Here is a 20,248-nt window from a genome sequence, read left to right as displayed (position 1 = left end):
ATGTGTTCCCACAAGATAATTACTTGTTCCCATAAGATAATTTTGTGCACACAAGGTAATAACTTGTTCCCACAAGATTATCATTTTGTGCGCACAGGATAATAACTTGTGCGCACAGGATAATAATGTGTTCCCACAAGATAATTACTTGTTCCCATAAGATAATTTTGTGCACACAAGACAATAACTTGTTCCCACAAGATAATCAACCTGTTCGGACCTCAGGGGCTCTGTAGCTAACAGATCACCTGTAAGGTAGTATTTTTGGTGTGGACAGTCTTAACACAAACAGTAGGTGGTGGCAGGTTGTGGATCTTGGTAGTGAGTACTCATGAGTGTCATTTTGTCAAACTAATACTTTCAATGAATCTTTCTCATTCAATATAAATAACTACACGGAGGCAAAAGTGGCCTTTACTTGTTTTCTTGTGCTCTATTAAGTCTTCTGTAAAATCTGAGCAGCTACACTTTGTAGCTTTTTGTAAACCCATGAAATGATATCTGTTCCTAAGCAGCGCACTGACAGTATTTCTTTCAGTCAGGTTTGGTTATTTGAGGAGAAGGTTTACTTTCATATCCGTTGTGTTTGAGTCTACACTGTGTTTTGCTCTTAATACTTATCAAATAACAATTCTTTCTTTTCCAAGCAGTGAAATAAATAAAAATCAGTATGCAGCTTCAAACCCTCTAAAGCAGGGCCGCAGGCGGGTGGAGCAATATACGTATTTTTAAAGGAGTAGTGTGACATCTGATGAAATACCCTGATTTTCTTAGAATTATATAATATTGATGCACATGTATATCTGTTCATTAAATATGCTGCTACAGCCGGCAGCAGATAAACTTAGCTTAGCATTAAGCAGGAAACGGGGGAATTCAGCTGCCTGGCTGTTTTGTATTTTCATTGTTTACCTGATCAAACTTCTCTATTGTCTTTACAATCATTCAGAAATAGATGTCAGTTAGGCTCTAAATGATCAACAAGCTGGTAAGAAATTTATATCTAGATAAAAACTGTTGCATGTTTGTATGTAACCAATGTATTCCTTTATCTTTATTAGACTTAGAAGTAAAATTGAGTTGTTCTTTCATAGACAGTATCTTGTCTGCTTTTATTAAAAGACTTTATGTAACCAGAGTGAAAAACTCGCCTTTATTTCAGGTCGTCAAATTCAGTGTACTAAATGTAAGTTACAGCCAAGCGATGTAGCGAGGCAGTAAGAGAGTGACCTCTTTGCGTAACAGAAAGGATCAATAAAAATGTAGGCAGGAAGCAATCTGAGAAAGAGTCTCTGTCTGAACACAACTGTGAAGGTCTTATCCTCTGCCGTTGCTTATTTATTCCCTGCCTGAGATAATATCACCCATGGTGTCACTCAGTCTGCCTCCTCTAATTCTCACTTCCCACATTTTGGAAGCTTTCCAAAGCCGAGATAATGCCTCACAATCCAGCGGAACAGATGCGAGAGCAGCTTCTCGCAAATACACAGCAGAAATGAAAACGACACCTGCACAGCATCTGCAATTAATATCAATTTATAAGCAACAATTACAGTAATTATGCTGCAAACTTCATCTGCATGAGAAGAAACAGGTAGCATCCAAGACCGTGTTCTTAATTAGAACGTCTCCAGAGAGAATACATTTCTATCCCAACATGGTGCCCACGTAAAAAAACCCATTTCACTTCTCTTGCTCGTGATATCAGCTGAGTTGAACCCTTAACATCTTATCAATCTGATTCAGGTCCTACAAGTCTTTAGGGAGGGCCGCGGTTAGCATGGGTGGGCAATTCCTTAATGGTCTGTAGAAAGACCAGATTAGTTCATTGACATGCCTTACTTGCTCCCCTAAATTCAATTATCCTGTCTCTTGAATTAAATTATCACCTTCTTGTCAGGACAGATGTGTTGCTGTAGTAGATGGAGAAGGTAAAATGTAATTAGATAGTGTGGGTGTGTGTGTGGGTGTGTGTGCAAGTACAAAATAAGATCTAATCCCCAGGATGAAGGGAACCCTGTTTAAAATGCACACCTCACCGTTTCACACCGGCCATAAAAATTGACAAACAATAACACAGAAGAGGATGGATTCCCCGAAGGCCCGGCTCAGATTAAACGAGTTTTGGGCCAATTTATACCCGACTCTTCTCTCCCAGTTGTGGGAGGTATCTGCTTTGGGCCGTTTGCTGGTGGGGATGTTCGGCCCAGATAAAACCGGGTCATATGAGTGTTTTACATATCCATCTTATTCCTCCTGCATGGCTCGCAGACTCGTCGGGGTCGGCCCAATAATATCAAACATGTTTAAGGATTTAAAGGATTTAAAATCTGGAAGATGACTTCATTACTTTGGAGGGGGGCCACATTAGCCAATATGGGAGAAGTCTATGGGGAGACGGAGCAGCTGAAGCTGTTTCAAAGCAGTGGTAAACATTCTAGCCCGAAGGCTAACGTTAGCTAGCATGCCACTACGGACAGAAAACAAACAGGTACATTCTCACCTCAGGTTCTTCTAGCTTAAACAAGCCGTGTTTTCTCTTTCTCATCCTGTTTTGTTTACATGTGCGTCCACATAAGACACACGATAATCTTAATTATATCCTGTCGTGTTTGCATGTGTGAGATTATAGAGAAAATGCATGCAACCCAAATTCTCATGCATGCAACCCAGTTTTTATATCGGACCAGGTTTAAAAACATGTGTAGTCCAGCCAAAGACAGAATAAGACTTAGTGCACTGATCTAATTGATCTTTAGAATTTAACTTTGATGTGTTTTTGTATTGCTAATCATGCATTCCTCGGTTTTAGTGAACAGAAAATACTTTATTGTATTTTTTGCAAAAGGCAGAAATGTATCGTTGACTTGCCTGTGCAAATATATAGCATATAAAACATATATAAACACAGGGTAACACACGTTTCAAACCATTCAAAAGACAACATAAACATAATAAAACACATCATAAAAACAGACACAATAGAGTGACATTGAAGGAGGTAACCGGGTTCTTAAAGATGGATATTAAACGGGGTGTTCAATAACTTACTGATTAATGCTGCGTTCCAGACAACTGGTAGCTCGAGAACTTGGAAAGTAGAAAATTTCCGACTTCTGAACTCGGAGCGTTCCAGGTGCACAACGCCAAACGTAAATACAAAACATGGCCGACCGTGACGAACTGATGTCTTTTTGGTCTTCAGCCAATTTAACTTGTTTTTTAAAATTTTCCAGAATAACGTTTGTGGAGAGACGATAACTTCTAGAGATTATTTATAGTCACCATCTTTCTTTATCACATTGGTGACATTTCTTATAAAAATGTTCATGCAGACGACATGAAAGTAATTGTTTTTCAATTAAATGCAGGCAAATATATACTACATTGCTTTTCAGTTGATAGTTTACCATTAACGATGTGCCTCTCCATGGGTGCGAGCATTGCTGTGTGATGTCACACATCTCGTGAGGTCGTGGTAGATGAATCTGCTAGGAACTCCGACTTTGAGTGGCGTTCCAGAGCAATTTTTGTAGTCAGAGGTTGGAAAAACTCGACGTCCGAGTCGTCTGGAACGCAGCATAAACCCAGGAAGTTGTAGTTCATGCAGCCAAGCTACTTCTGATTTGTAGGTACATTATTTTTAAGTTCATTTTTCATTTTAAGTTGCCATAATTAATTTCACAACATTTTTATCAAAGGGAAATAATTAAATATTGAGTACTGGATAGGATGATACGGAAGTCCCCTCTTTGATATGCAGACATGAGAGAATAGACATGAGGGATGAGACACTGCAGGATGCACGTCCCCTCTTGGCTATTAGTTTAACACATTTTAAAAAGCACGTGCAGCTGTATCGTGGGAAAACACCTTGAAAGTACATTTTCAATTCTAGTTTTGTTTTTCTCGAGATTGAGATGTCCACACCTGGTAGGTTTGGAATCATAGTCCTCTGATGGTAATAAAAGCAGGTACGTGTGTGTGTTTGTGTGTGTGTTTTGGGGGAAGGGTAAAACTTATTACCACAAACTGGAACAAAATGTTCCCTCTTTTCAGGCTCGATCTGGATGATTAGATATACAGGAGAGATGACTTCATTCAGCTCTGCGGCGAAACACTTCAATTAGTCTGGGTTTAGGCAATATTTGCTTAAGATGTGGGCCATCAAGATTTCCTGCATAATTAATCCTAAAGTAATGTAGGCTATTTTTTATGGATGTGACATTTGCTTTTTGTCATTTTCTGCCACGGAGCGCCATAAAGATTGACATTTGAGCAGCTGTGTTGCTCGAGGCAGAAATGGAGTGGAGCCATTCGTCTCTAACTACGGGGACATTTCACAGCCTCAGCTGCTACTTAATCTTGTACATCCTATAAACTATATTTACTAGCATAAATATATTTGTATAAACTTGTGTACATTTCTGCATATTTATCATCATTAAAAGCTTATGAAATTTCAGTAATGCTGCAGGGAGCAGGCGTTGAGAATGGATTCATGGCCAAATGGCTTCCTGCAGTCTTTGAGTCAACAAACTTTCTAGTTGAAGCAAACACAACAAATCACTTCAACTTGCCTTCACTGCCTCTGGTCTCTACATTGTTTAAAAAAAATCAATTTGTGAAAACTTTATCAAGATGGCTGATCCATCACGTCTGCCTGTTTATCGTCAAAAACAGTCACACTGTGTTGAATCAGAGTTTTTAGATTCATCTCACGCAGTAAAATAACTCAAAAGTACAAGCTTCCTTAAGACACAACTTTATTTCCAATTAAATAATAATTTGTGTTCTTAATTGCCTGAAGTTGACAGTCAGCAGCTGCCGATTTTAGCACATCTAACATTAATTTAAAACTTGCCGGAGAGTTGTCACGTTGTCGTATCTGGGCTCGCTAACAGGCCGGTGGCAGAAAGGCTGATATGAGCACATAAAATGTTGAAAAAAAATCTGTTGTTGGCAGGAAATGACTTGCCACAACTGTCTGCCCTGCACCGGTGATTTATGTCCCAGGATATCACTCAGCCACGCCATGAATCTTCATTTGATGGAGGGCTTCATGACTCTCCAGTGTTTTACACGCTCTCAAAAACATACTGAAGGCTGGAATATATATCTGAGGAGCCGACCAGGTATGAACCTCGAGTACTTAATTTAAGCCTAAAAATAAAGTTTTAACACCACGTTTAACAGAGCTGGTAAGAAACTGTGCGAGTCGAATATGCTTAAATTAATATTCATGTTTTTACACTTTTTTAACCATGTTAGAAAAACAAGCTTCCACTTTAATTTCTGAAACTGACTTGAGAACGGTCGTGGTCGCTATGAGCTACAGAGATAAGCTTTACACATTTACTAATAGGTCGGTCTTCTATTTAAATTTGACATGAGGTACTGCAGTCCGCTTAAAGTGATCATCTTGATTTCATTTAAATAAATGTCTGTTAAGTCACTATCTAACACAATGAGCTTATGGCCCACTGATGAAAGCCTTTGCATTTGCAGTATGAAGGACTGGGTGTCTCAGTTAGTGACGCGTTTTCCATCAGCCAGCAGTGGTTGGTCTGCCAGAGAGGGTAGGCGGAGCTAAGCGGCTGCTTTTCCGCTCTCTGCAAGTGTTGCGAGTAAACATTAATCTACTGTGGCTGAACAAACAAAGAAAAGATGGATGACTACAGATACAACTTCAACAAGAAGTGAAAATCCAAAGAAAAAGAAACAAACTCGACGCTCAGATGAAGCAAACAGTCTGAAAAGGAAAGCGACCGTCAGCCAGGAAAATCAACAGTTACAACCGGAGCCAACCGTGGACGGCCACTGTCTGGATATCTGGGAAGTGTGCTCCGCAATTACCGTTGATGGCCACAGGTGTCGCCAAAGAGAACGAAACTGAGATCTTCGAGATTAGCACTATAAGGTAAATACAAAAGATACATTTAGAGACTTGCGTGCTCTGTGAACCGTCCCCAAATGTAACATGCTCAGTATAGTCAGATCGTAGAGCTACATTATGAGTTACCCAAGTTAGTAATTCCAAATGACTTGCAGGCGTATGCTGAAATGCCCTCTAGTGGACAAAATGTGTAAAAAACACATGCATAGTTACTAAAATACTAGGCAAAATATTTGCATTAAATAATAGTGAAAAATATAGTGAAAAGAAACGAGCACGATTGACAGCTCTAATGGATGTTAAAGATTAAACGTTTCTTTTTTGGCAAAATGCTCAAACTATCCGCCCATCTTTGTGCAAAATATACAAACAACATTAAATCCAAGCTGCTCATTTAGATTAGACGCCCATGTCCTCACAGCTTCCACTGTTTATTTCCCCTGCATCAGGACACACAGTGGTCTTTGCGCACATCACTGATAGCAGCCAAAGTTGGCAGGCGTTGGCGAACAAACATCCAATATTGCATCAGGACGCCGTGAAAAAGCAGCTGTCTCTCCACAAAGGGACTGTCGAGGGAACAGGGGTCAGCGTCTGTCAGCAACTCAATTCCAAGAACATTTCTACCATCAAATCAAACAGTGCACGACTGAAACTTGAGCTTTCAAAATTGCGTTTTCTTTCTCTTAAATTGCACTTCTCAGTGGACGTCGTATCTGTTTCTGTTGGCAAGTAGCAAGTGCAAATTGATTTGAAACGTCAATATCATTTGGCCTTTTCATGTTAATTGATTATATAATAATAGAAGTGGAAATCAATGGTTGCTTGGGAGGTGCAAAAACATTAGAACAAACAGTGATATGACACCGTTGTCATAACTACGGAAGCCCAAAGCAGACATGCATCCGTACATTTTATTTACTCCATTTGATAACGAATAGTTTCCGGTTGTTTTCTTGAGGTCTCGACTTGTTTATGTCGAGATAACGACGCTGCATCACGACGTCAGATGATCATAACTAATAATTATCTCTCCTTGTTTCAGGACAGTGTTGTGGAGAATGCTGTCAAAGCTCAAATCTATTTCAAAGCAACTTATAATGTTCAACAGAAAAAGGACCACTCAATGTATTTTAATATCTGACTCTTAAGATTTTATTAATTTAACATTTATTTGTATAGTACGGAAGCCCTGAGTGGACATGCATCCAGTCTTTTTAGTTATTCCGTTTTCTCGTCATAACGAGATTTTAATTCATTAAGCTTTTTATGTTGAGATGACAAAGATGCACCTCTGTAACTTCAGATGATCATAATTCGTATCCCCAGAGCTGCAAAAGCACCAAACAAACACAGAAACAGGCTTAACCTAGCTCATTACTGCGGCCAATGGCAGCATGGCATGTCCTGCTCTGTAACATCACAGTGAGCAGCCTGTTCGATCAGCAGAAAATTATCCCGCTATCACGAGAAAACCAGCTGTTATCTCGAGATAAATAAGACAAGATCTTGAGAAAACAACCGGAAATAACTCGTTATCACCGGAAAACTGAGTAAATAAAATGTATGGATGCATGTCCTCTTAGGGCTTCCGTACAGAACAGACAGGCCCGATCAGACAGAGCGCGTTTTGCAGGCTGTAAAACGCGAGGCGCACCGCACTGCCTTTTTTGTTGAACCCTTTAAAAAAAAAAAAAACTGCAGCTCACTGCGCCTTTTTTTTTCTACTGTTGTCAAGGCAACCACTGAATCACAGCTGTCATTAACCTAACCGTTGTATTGTAAACTGACAGAAGGCCCGCCTCTCCTTTCATCCCATTGGACAAACAGAAAAAACGTCGGGCGCTTTCCTGCTTTCAGTTGGAGTTTTTTCCCCTCGAGGCGCTCAGAGCGGAGAAACACGAGGCGCTCTGCAACGCAAAAGCAGCGCACAAAAAGCCTCTCATTAAAAACAATGACAAAAAAGCCCCCAGCTGCTAAAACGCGCTCTGTCTGGTCAAGCCCTTTTGACACATATGTGCATAAACACAAAAAAACCTTTTTTATTATGAGAAATTCATCCCATTTTTCCACCTCTCATCACGTGTCTCTCAGTCTTTGTTGTTTGTTGTTTGATTTTTGTTCTCCGTCTCGTGTCTGAGCTGAGAGGGATTGCAATAATAAAGCCGAGCATGTACTTTGAATGTATTTTTGTCCTTCTTTCTAATCTAGAAAATGTGAAAGCGGAGAGCAGCCTGTGCCACGGTGACTGGCTGTGCGTGTTGAAATTACAGTGCTCTCAGAGAGGAGGGGCGGTTGGATCCACTGATAAAAAATTCACAAACATCAGCCGGTGGCTTCAATGCATTTTTGGTGTATAAAGGCCGCTGCTGGTGGAGAGATTGGCAACTCTGCCTCTTTGACTGTGGATTTCTCCCTGTGTGATTGAGTGCTGATGTAAGATGGCAAGTCAAGAATGAAGCCCTTTGCACTTTAAAAGATTTTCTTTGGAGCCAGGTTGTTGAAAAGCCTTCAGTAACCTTCAGAAAGAGCCGAAAAACACAGCCCTTACAGTGACAGACAGGGGCCTCACCTGCTGCTGTTTTAGTGTATGTGAGGTCTTTAGAAATCTTTATGGTGATTGTAAAAAGAATTGTGCACCAGAAAAACACTGCCTTCAATATATGTTTTAGGACTGGCTGTAGAAAGGACTGACGCTGCTCATGTGAAAAAAACAAAACGTGGAGTTGCTCTCTTTTATTCCATGAAGCCGTTGCTGCAGAGCGCGCGGTCCAGGGGGATATCACTATTTGTCGTGCGGATGGGACTGTGGCTCTGATTCAGTTTCTTCCTCTTCATTGCTAAAAGGTTGCACCATTATTCCATTCATCACGGCATTACAACATCCGCTCCGACATGGAAGTGAACAATAGTAGACCTCTTGCAGAAATAGCAGGACTGGACTCGATGTAAAAGAGGCACATTTGTCAAATTGAAAAATGGCTCGGGCAGACAAAGATGTTGTGAAATATGACCTCTGAGGCGCTGCAGTGACATTGCACATTTTTTCTGTTTGGTAGAGGAGAGAAAAATAAGTGTAAAAGTAGCTCAGTGTGTTTCCTTTATAGAGTGTGGTTGCATCACCAGGAAAGATGTAAAGTGAGTTTGTGAGGCAACGGAAAGACTGGTCGGGCTGAAATGTGTTGTCGATGCACTTTTCAGGAGAAAATCTAACTCCTTTGGAATGAGCTCTTATTGGATTTTGCAAAGCATGAATGCTGCCGCCCAGGAAGTGTTCCCTTTATTAGCAAGGCTAAAAGTAAAGCGTGGTGGATGTGAGTATTCGGAGGACGAGCACACATTTCTGAACCCTTAAAAAACGGAGCGCAACATGTCATAGTTTGAAAACCACGGTCATAGGAGGGTAACAATCTGTGCCACGATATTTATCTAAGTCAGAGAGGGGCCGAAATCAGACATCAAACAGACATAAATAGGGCGCCGGTTTGGGTTAGCCATTAAATTGGCGACCATGTACAGAGACTATAGTCCTCAATGTGGCGGCCCCGGGCTCAACTCCTGCCCTCGGCCCTTTGCCGCGTGTCGTCCCCACTCTCTGGTTCCGGCTCTATCAGCTGTCCTCTCTGACATAAATAAACCGAGTTATTATCAGAGGTATTACCGAGGTATTACGACGATTACGAATTAGTCATACAGAAATATGAACGTGACTCCTCCAAAGATATCTTGTAGAATTCAGAACAAACGAAGGGGATCAAAGAAAATGAGGAATCAAATTTTAAATAAGACACGTCAGCATCATTAACTTGTTTGTCTCCCTCTCTATCAGCAGTTTTCCCAAAAAGGTTTTATCAACTATAATTTTCAATCTGGTGAAAATGTGCAAATATTTCAACCATACGCAGTCGACCTGAGATTAATGAGAAGGGTGCAAAATTAGAAGTGCACTCATTTGCCAGAGCCAGAAGCGTGGCGTCTTTCCTTGGCTGCAGGTTCATTAATGTTTCGGGTGAGGTCAGGATTAGGCAGCTTGGCTTGTTAAGCCCTCACTGCATCACGCACGTCCGCGATCACACCGTCCCTGGAGTTGGAGGTTTAGCGGAGTGAGATGCTCACGCAGCTGGTGCTCGCTGGTCTGGATTGGCGCGTCTGCTGTTGCAGTGCATTCTGGGATTTGTAGTATCAGCTGTGTGCGCGCTGTATGCCGGCGACCACTTATGATAGACATGATATTATCTTGCAGGCCTTGAGTTTGACACCTGTGATCTAAGTGCTTAAACGCCAACAAAATGTCTAACTAGCTCAAAACAAAACATCAACATTTTAAAGGTTTATTTTTAATGCTGTTTGTCTAAAGAGGAAAAGGTATATACTCAACACCTTAAATTCTCCTCGCTCTGTTTTTCATGGAGAAATGAAGAATTACTTTGATATTTACAACAACTGGATCAAATCTCCTGGTCAGATTAACATTTAACCTAACAAGGATAAAACAAAGCTTCACATAGCTTAGCTTCACCTCCCAGTTTGTCCCTATAAAGACTGAGTGTCGGGATCCACTGTTTCATCATCTTTCCTGCTGACGTCTTTCAGCCTGGATCCACTTCTGTCTTCTTAAGGGCTAACCGCTCCGGATGCTTCTGGGTTCTTTGTTCTGTTTGTAGTTCTTCCAAACACATGGAGACTTTTGGAAAGACAAAAGTGACAAGGAGGAGATTATTCTCCCCTCCCCCAATGCTTCACTTCTTTTTGGGTCCTCTGTATACGTCCCCAGCAGGTCCACAACCCCTGTGTGTAATGACTGTTACACCTGAGACCAGAGTTCATCTGGGATGAGCAAGACTTTTAGCTAGCGAACAAGGATGTAAACAAAATACTGCAAATGTTTCATGAGGAGGGAAATACATTAAACATCTTTGTTGGGCCTCAAGGACACAAACAATGAGTTCTTGTACAGCTGTTTGTTTGCAAGAAAACTCCACCGGGTACCTTTTAATTTGGATTATTGGGACGGATGCCAATTATAGAAGCTGCACTGAATCGGCAAACACGGAAAAGTCAGCGTGATTGAAAAATATCCAACAAAACAACAATTTACAGGTCGCTGAAAACAACAGATAGACGGGTGAAAATGAAGGAGTGAACTCATGACAAACTCCACAGAAAGTCATTAAAATGTTAAAGCACAGGTTTATTTTCTATCCTTTTATGCTGTTGATATTATGGATACTGTATTGTATTTGCTTTCTTTCCTCCTACAGTTCATACCGTCCCCGCAGCTTCTGATTTCACAGAAGATTAAATACAAAGTCGATGCTCTGAGCGACTGAGTGTTTTCCTCCAGTTTCTCCCCCCGAAAAACGACCTTTCAAGTTTTATTATTTATGAGCGATGATGCCTTTTTAAACTTTGCTTTAAAAACAAACTCAAGTGAAGCTTTATGTTTTAAAAGGCCCTGGTTAATATCTGGAATGTAATGTATGAATCCAATCAGCAGTTATCGTGTGTTCCTCGTGCACGAAGCTATCAAACCTTTGTTTTTAGTCGCAGCATAAAGAGGCCACATCGGGGACCGCTCCTCGCTGCTTGTGTTTTGTTTTTCCCACCCTCTCCTGCCATGAAATCTTCTGCAGAACCAAATTATTCTTTTCTTTTTTTCCCTCTTTGGATTTTAATTATTTAGCTACATTTCTTTTGACATGCTGTGCCTCTGCTTGTTACAGTAAATCCATGAATCATTAATGGCAATAAATGAATTATAGCGCTCTATTTTTAGTCCCTCAGTTAGCCACCCTATTCAGATCGCTGAACCGTTATCTCTGCTTCTTTACATTTTGAGTGGGTATACATTGGATGTTATCATACGCATGAAGAACCGTTAAAATGGCAAAGAGCCACCGAGCCGTCTTCTCCACCTGCCTCGGCGCTGAAGCAAAAGAGCGAAGCAGCTTAGGGGTCTCTCTTCTTGACAGCTTTGTCCAAAGGAAACCCAAGAGAGTGAGAGTGTCAGGACGGCTGTTAATTCAGTGTCTGCATGAGAGCGGAGTTAACATCCCCCGTGGATCAAAGTAATTGCATTTCATGGGCTGAGAACACAGAAGAGCTTCCATCCAAACACAAACACACAGCCATAAATCCTCCAACAGCTGCAAGGTCCACACTCAAAGCCAGATCAATTACCATGCTTTCTGCATGCGCACAGAAAATGTTAAGTTGCCCTCGTGGTCGGAGTGTACGAGCAGGGCACTGGATGAACTCTGGAATTAAGTCGTTTAGATGAGAATGTTTCCTTTCTCTTTCCTGATTGACCAGCATGTAAAGAGCAGAATCAATGTTTAGTCATTACCTCTGCGTGTTTTCTTCTATATAAACATTCGACTCTGCACAAGCCCCGTCACCGCCGTTACTCTGGGTGAGGGGAAGAAGAAAGCAGGGTTCATGAGGTTGAGAGAGAAACTTTGCATGAAGCTCACAGAGCAGCTCAATTTGCAGGTGACAGCGTTATTTCAGTTCTGACTTGCACATCTCCTGGTAGGGACCCGCCTGACAGCGCTGTGACTGAAATAGCACGGTGGTGTTAAGTGCATGTTCGGGGCTGGCTGCTTTGCAATAAGACTCTTTAATACCTCAGCACTTTATAATAAGACCGCCCTTATAAAGGCTTTGTAAAGGGTTTATTACTGGTTAATTAATTAGGTTAACGCTGCATAAATTATATGTAATAAGAAGGGCAACAACAGGGGTTTGTTGCCTGCCAAAAAATGAGCCACAATTATCCGAGCTGTCAGGCCTGCAGTCTCATTACGGCTAACTTTGTCTTCTCCATCAGGCTGCATTTCAACCTGTCAGCTCCGCTACATGTTTGTTAGCAGGTTACTGGCACATCAGCACAGTCAGCAGATCTGAATACACAGTTTCATTTGGAAATAAAACTGTTTTCATTATGTGTAATGTGCTTAACGTAGAGCCATTTTGTTGGTTAGAAAGGCTGTGGCGGCTCTGGGTGCTGGCCAACAGGGGCCAGTGCCCCTCTAACACTGAGCTTGGACCCTCCTTGGCCCCCCACCCCTACGAACGAAGAGTCTACAATAATGATGAAATGACCGATTATACTATTTTATGTTGCTTTTTGTGCGCTATCACTTTATACAGTGAACTAAACATTCTGAAAGCTTGAACACTGTCTTTGTCTCCTTTGTTCGGGTCGAATGTGTCAGGATTTGAGGTTAAGCAAAAAGGTGCAGACTTAATGATTTATTAAATAAAACAAAAGGCAAAATACAAAATGGCAGAGCAAGTGAAACACAAACAAAAAGATAAAAAGGCAAACTCCAAAAGGCGTACTCGGGGAAGGCACAAAGATAATCCAGTCTAGAAACACGAGGAGGAAGGACGACAGGTCACGGACTCAGTGAACTGGCACAGAAGGGTAGGAGAGAAAGAGACTAAATACACACAGGGTAATCAGGGACAGGTGAGACTAATCAACACAGGTAAACACAATGAAGGCAGGGCACACAATCTAAAAGGCGGGAAACCAAACGAAGGAAGGAAGTAAAACAAGACATGACATACAAGGGGCGAGAACTACAAACTAAAACAGGAAACACTGAACACCAAACTCTGGACTTACAGGGCTACAAAGTAAAACAGGAAATTCTCTAAATGAAATGCATCACTAAACCAGACTAAACCAAGACTGGAACACAAGATACTAAATACAAAACAATAAGAGACCAAGAAATACAGGAAATAATATCTAAACCCCAAAATACCAGACAAAACTAAACTAGAAACAGAATGTGCCCCTCTGACAAAACATCTGCCCCCAGCCTGGCCCCCTCAGTAAAAATTATGCATGCATGTGTTTTTCATAATGAAGTAAACATTTTAATAACCTTTTATAAATTATTTAAGGGTCTTATTGTGAAGGCGTAACAATGTGTAAAGTCACTTTGGGAAATCGTGCAGCAGTTTTATCCCAAATGTGTATTTATTCATCCGCTCGACGGGGGAATTAATGGCCGCCATAATAGAAATACTACGACTCACTCTCAAAATATGAATGTTAATGTGACATTTTCCTCTGCTGCTCTAACCTTACAGCTTAAGTAACAAATATTAAAGGTCCCCCTCTGACGCTTTGACCACTAGTGGCGCTATTCAGCAGTCGTTTATTTAGGTGCACACTGATCGATCGCAATCAACATGATCGCAGAGTTTACACAGTTCAATTCTCCTTTTAGTTTTTCACTGAACAGTTTAAAAACCTCCGTGTTCTCGTGCGTTTCCACAAGCTTTTTTGAAATTGTTTGGTCAGCCCATATTTCTATTTTCTCGTCGCACCCCTGCGTCTGTCCTCCGCTCATCTCACTGCGCGTCTCTGCAAATGTCAGCACCCGTAAACTACAATGCACAGTTTCATGGTTGTTTCCTGTATTTGGTCCTGCTTTAAGTCGGTTTACGTTCGCACCAGAATCAAACCGGACCGTGGTTCGTTTGGAAACGGGCCCCTCATGTATGTAAATCGGGAGGACAAAAACTGGCCTCAGTAATACACATAATTGAAGTTACACACTTCCCACTCTCAACAAAACAACAGTCGACAAAAAGTTCATGAAAGCAGAATCCATGGCAGTGCTGTTGTACTGAACTGCATTAGACTGTACAGGTGGACCTGATGAAGTGGCCGGTGAGTGTACATTCCTGTTGTCATTGGTTATCAACAGTTGGAGGCATGTGTGCAGAGGGCAGCAGTGCTTGTGCAAAGGTAATGTGGGGGGAAAGCAGCATACTTGAGCTGAAGTAGAGATTACAAATGTTTTATTAGGAACAAAATAGATTCACACCTTAATCTTCATAAAACAGACAATTCCTATAACAGTCTTTTTAGTCTGACATTCCCTCTCTGTGAATTCCTGAACTGTTCCCTTTCTGAGTGAAGGATTTGACCTGTCCGTCACATGCAGATTGTTCACCTGGACACAGCCTTCTACATGCAATGAAAAGCACACCTGCGCGATTTGGACATAGCCTTTCATAAACTTTGTATGAACCTGAGAATGCATTTCTGCAAGGAACACGACCGGCAGGTGTTGTCTTTTCAAGTGTACTCGCATCCGAAGGGATCACAGCAGTGTGGAGAGGATTGTTTACCCATACAAAAACATATAAATGCACATATTTCTTTGAGATAAACCTTCGCATCCTTCTCTATCCTTTAACGCAAAAGTTAAATACAATTGGAAAAGAAGGAAATCTGAATACACCTGCTCCGCCATGCTCTTGAAGAAATATTTGCTCTACCTGCTCCACAGGCCGTTTTTTAATCTGCACTGTTGGTGTTTGATGCCGTGTCGTTCCTGTGAGACTGAGCTCCAGTGTATCGGAGCGTTCTTTCAGGTTAAATATGTTTACAGTTCAGGTTGTCGAGCCTTTCGGCTGCTTAAAAACGGAGCCAAACTCAAGGTAGTTGAATTTATTAACAGTAATGTCCACACTGGAGACACGCTTATTACTTTAATGAGCTGAACAGAGGTACAGATTTACATCAGACAGAAACCCACGGTGAAGCCTTTGAAAACATTAATGCAGCTGTTTAAGACAAACAAGCCGGTCTGAGCCGGTGAAGACGGCGGAACATTCTCGGCTCTGAGATGAAAGTGAACAAAGTGCCAAACAGGCAACTTTGTTTTGATTAATGAGAGAATGAAACTCCAGTAATCTGTGAAATAACTTACCGGGGTCATTAATAAAACATGCGAGTTAGCTAGATGAAAGAAAAGTCACATTAAAAAATGACCGTATATGCTGAGAATCTAAGAAAGCCCATACGGGTAAAGGCTTATTGCGTTATTGTTCAGTGCTTCACAAAGGACGCCATCGCACGCTCCCGTGGGCTTTGAAAATGTCTCAAACCAAGCATGATGAGAGAGGGGAGAATGAATGTTACCACAAGCGAGCTACTGTAATGAAAAGGCTAACCTTGCTCTTCTTTTGAAGCTTTATGTGCCCTCATAGAGACGAGAGATAATACTTCAAGCGTTTAGCCACACTTTAGTCCTGCCGTGGTGAGAGGAGATAGGAATGAAACCCAACACAGGCCCAAACCGAGTGACTTTTCCCAGCCTGTCTGTATCTTTGTAGTCATTTTGGTTGTCTAGATTTTTGACATATTTTATGATATAATGTCAGAACTAAAGAAGTCTCCAGTTTGCCTCAGGGCTAAACACACGAGCATTTTTAAAACACATGAAAATAGACAAAGACAAGCGAATGAGAAAACATATTCACAAAACATACCTGCAAAACAGGTCATCAGATAACACAACCCTCCCAAAAACCACAACACAACCAAACTACAAGAACACAATGAAATACCTCAAAACAACCTGCACACCACTCAAATACTGCAACACAACCAATCACCACAACAGGATGGAGTAAGGCAACACAACCCATCACCACAACACAAGCCATCACCACAACACAACCAATCACCACAACCGAATGGAGTAAGGCAACACAACCAAATACAACCACTACAAACACTAACAAATTGTGTGACACAATTAACACACACAATCAAATATAGCAACATAATCAAATACCACCACACATATAAATCGCCCGACCCAAGTAAGCATGACAACACAACCAAGTTTAGCAACTTATTAGAATATCACAAAATGGGGGCGGAGCCGGACACAAAGCATGTGAGACGTGCTTCTCCGACGCTCTGTAGTTATTCGACAAATTTAATTTATAAACAGTTTCCTAGTAACTTTTTCGGACACAGTGTGACTCTTTTTTTGGACTTCGATTTAACAATGTCCTCCGCTTAGCAGAGAACCGATACATCGCGTGCAGGCCTCCCAGTTGAGAGAACCACCGTCACCACCGGGTGAAGCCGCTAGCACTAGCATGGCTAACATCCCCGATCTACAGGCTCTACAGTCAATGCTAGATGCTCTGACGGGGGACATATGTGGCAGGATTGACTCATTGGCAACTAATTTAAGAACTGAAATTCAGTCGGTACGCATGGAGTTGAAAAGTGCCACCGAACCACTTCTGCAGAAAGTGACTGACCACGGACAAACTATTCAAGAGTTGGAACTGGCGACAAGCGACCATAGCGACCGGCGCTCCTCACTTCATTCCACGGTGAATGCGCTCAAGACAGAAGTGAAACAGAATATCACAAAATAACCAAATACTACAACACCACAAAGTCTTGGCGGAGATAATATGGTTATACAACCAAATACGGAAACACACAATCAAATGGAGCGATACCACCATGCACCACAACCCCAACAAACTGCCCCCAACCAGTTAAGGACCACAACACAACCAAATAAACAGAAATGGACTGTACTTATATAGCGCTTTTCTAGTCTTTGTGACCACTCAAAGCTGCTGTTACACTACATATCTCATTCACCCATTCACACACACATTTATACACTGATGGCAGAAGCTGATACGTAAAGTGCCCAACTGTCAATCAGATATCACATTCATACCTGTTGGCTATGCCACCAGGAGCAATTTGGGGTTCAGTGTCTTGCCCAAGGACACTTCGACATGTAGCCTGAGGGAGCTGGGGATCTAACCTCCGACCTTCCGACTGAAAGACGACCGACTCTACCACTGAGCCACAGCCGCCCCCAACTAGGGCGCAACACAACTAGATTCTGCAATTCTGTCAGCAACCACAATAAACAACTACAACAACAAAACCACTCAACTGACATGCATTTATTTTAGGACCCCCGACTTCGCCCTTGGAGAGCAAAGAAGGATTATCTTATCTTGTTTACGAGGGCAAGTTGGCTGATTAGAGTACCATTTGGGGATGAGGTAGGGGGTTTTGACACTGTATTTAAGCTTGAACACTCTGACTGAAAGGCAGAGAACTGCTGTATTTCTCTCCATGCTGCATGTAAGATGTAAGTAAAGAGACGTGATTCATAACATTGAGTTTTCTTGTTCTTCACAAATTATCTTCAGGAGGAGAATTTCCCTCACACTAATCCGATACTCAAGCAAATACAGCAACACAAGCACACACCACAACCAAATTCAGCAACTTATAATATAAACAATATAAGAAAGTAAATACCTCAACACCACAAAGTATTGGGGGGCAGAATATGGTGATACAACCAAATACAGAAACACAACTGAATACCATGACGCAACCAAACTGACACAACACAATCAAATGGAGCAACAACACCACCACACACAACCTCAACAAATCGTCCGAACCAGTTAAGGCACGGCAAGGCACGCTAATTTATACAGCACATTTTCAGCGACAAGACAATTCAAAGTGCTTTACACAGAACAACAAAAGCAAAGAAACACATCATAAAACAAGACATTAAAAAGCAAAGTGAAGATAAACTAAAAACAGCTAAAACAGAAGCCAAAATATAAAAAGATAAGAGTTAAAGCTACAGTGCAGATATAAATAATTAGAACTGTTATTAAAATAAATGTATTAAAATAGTTTAATAAAACTAAGCACCAAATAAACACAACACAACTAGATTCTGCAATTCTGTCACCATAACCATAACCTAACCCTAACCCCGCTCTCGATGAAGATGCACCTGACAGAAAGATGCTATTTTTGCTGCGAGTTGAGGGCATTCTGGTGCACCACTGCCGGTGTTTTTGCCACAGGGTTAGGGTTAGGATACAGTGCGGGATAAGCAAGAATCCATTATCATACATTATAAGTGAGTGTGCAGTCAGACACACCGTTGTGCAGTCACACCTGCTCCTTTCAATCCCCTTTATGAGCCGTCCTCTCCCCCTGACATGACGTCTTCTGACAACTTGGAGAAGGGAAAGAGTCTCGAGCGGCTCTATTTTTACAGACAACTGATATTTAAGTCTGGGATGTGCACAAGTCAGATTTCTGGACATAATGATTATCCAGTGAAATAAAGACATCCACTGATGGGCTGAACACTGAGGATATAGGGGATTTTATTTCCAACAACATAAGTAGAACATCTTTAATTTGCAAGAGAACCAAGTCGAAGATTGATTCCGTTTCATTTCAGGACCGATGCAGCTGATTATGCAGCTGATTATGTTTGTTTAGGTTTCTGCTTTTGGAGTTTTTAGCATCATGACTTCTTCTGCAGGGTGTTGTACCTTAGGAGTGCACTAAGTTTCTGTAGTTTGAAACAAGCTGAAACTCTGTCACCTCACACGGGCAAAGACCCTGTCACTCTTCTATTTCGGTGACAAACGGGGACATGCACCAACACGCCATCTGTGCTGCATTAAGGCGCCGTGGAGGCTGTCATGATTGACAAAACCGGTAACAGCGACACCTATTCCGAGCTCCTGTCTGGCTCTGGGTCGCTGGAGATGAAGAGTGATGGCCTGTCACTCGGGCTCTGGGCGTATGACTGGGGGACGGCCTCAGACGGGGAGGAAACAAGCTCATCTCTGGTGCGGACGGGGGGATGACAATATGCCACTTGCTTGATAATAGCCCCCTCAGTTCAGGGAATAAACAGAGGGATGTTTATAATGAGATTGTGCTGCAGGGCCTCTGATGGTCCCACGCTCCAGGAGTCTGAACACGCCATTTAGCTTCCAAGCCTGCTCTATAATACACAGGCCGGGATCCTTTTGAAGCTATTTATTTATCTGCACCGAGAGGAATTACGGGGGAAATGGGAGGAAGTATCAGGGGATAACATCAATCGAGGTGTGCAGGTAAATAAAGACACATAGTTACGAGTGCTGAATGTCCAATGCAGCATCTCCAAAGCTGTGGGATTTAACTTCATGCTGAGGAAACGTTTCTTAGATTCATAAAGTTTAATGAGAGAAAAGCGAGGAGAGTTTGTACAACCAGAAGAATAATTGTAACAGCAGCAATGGGAATAGCTAAATATGTAAAACATTTAAAACATAATGGGGCGAGCTTGAAATATGCAACATAAGAATTATTCCCGATCACAGTCAGCAAATTCTTCTCCCCAAATTGCAAGAAATATTCAACGTCTGTTGGATGCATACATAATGGGACTTTCATGCTTAACAAATCAAAATAAATAATTCACAATTCTCTTTGTTTCCTGAAAATCTTTTCTGTGAACTTTTTGTCGTTTTCTTTGTCCTTTTGGATTGGTTACGATTTTAATAATTGACTTTACTCATGAGAACTCGAGACTGTCGTTAATATTAGTCATCTAAAAATAATATTCTGCGCTACGCTAAATTCTTTGGTTCCAAAACGAGGTCAAACTGTAGCGTGCTTGCGTGCAGATTTTTGGTGATTTTAATGCATCCTCCAGGCAGTTAAATCGATCACTT

Source organism: Semicossyphus pulcher, unplaced genomic scaffold, assembly GCF_022749685.1.
Source record: "Semicossyphus pulcher isolate SPU_LCO1_2020_fin unplaced genomic scaffold, fSemPul1.0.p SCAF_15, whole genome shotgun sequence".
Classification (NCBI taxonomy): domain Eukaryota; kingdom Metazoa; phylum Chordata; class Actinopteri; order Labriformes; family Labridae; genus Semicossyphus; species Semicossyphus pulcher.
The sequence above is the reverse complement of the archived record's forward strand: the minus strand, read 5'-3'. Positions refer to the sequence as shown.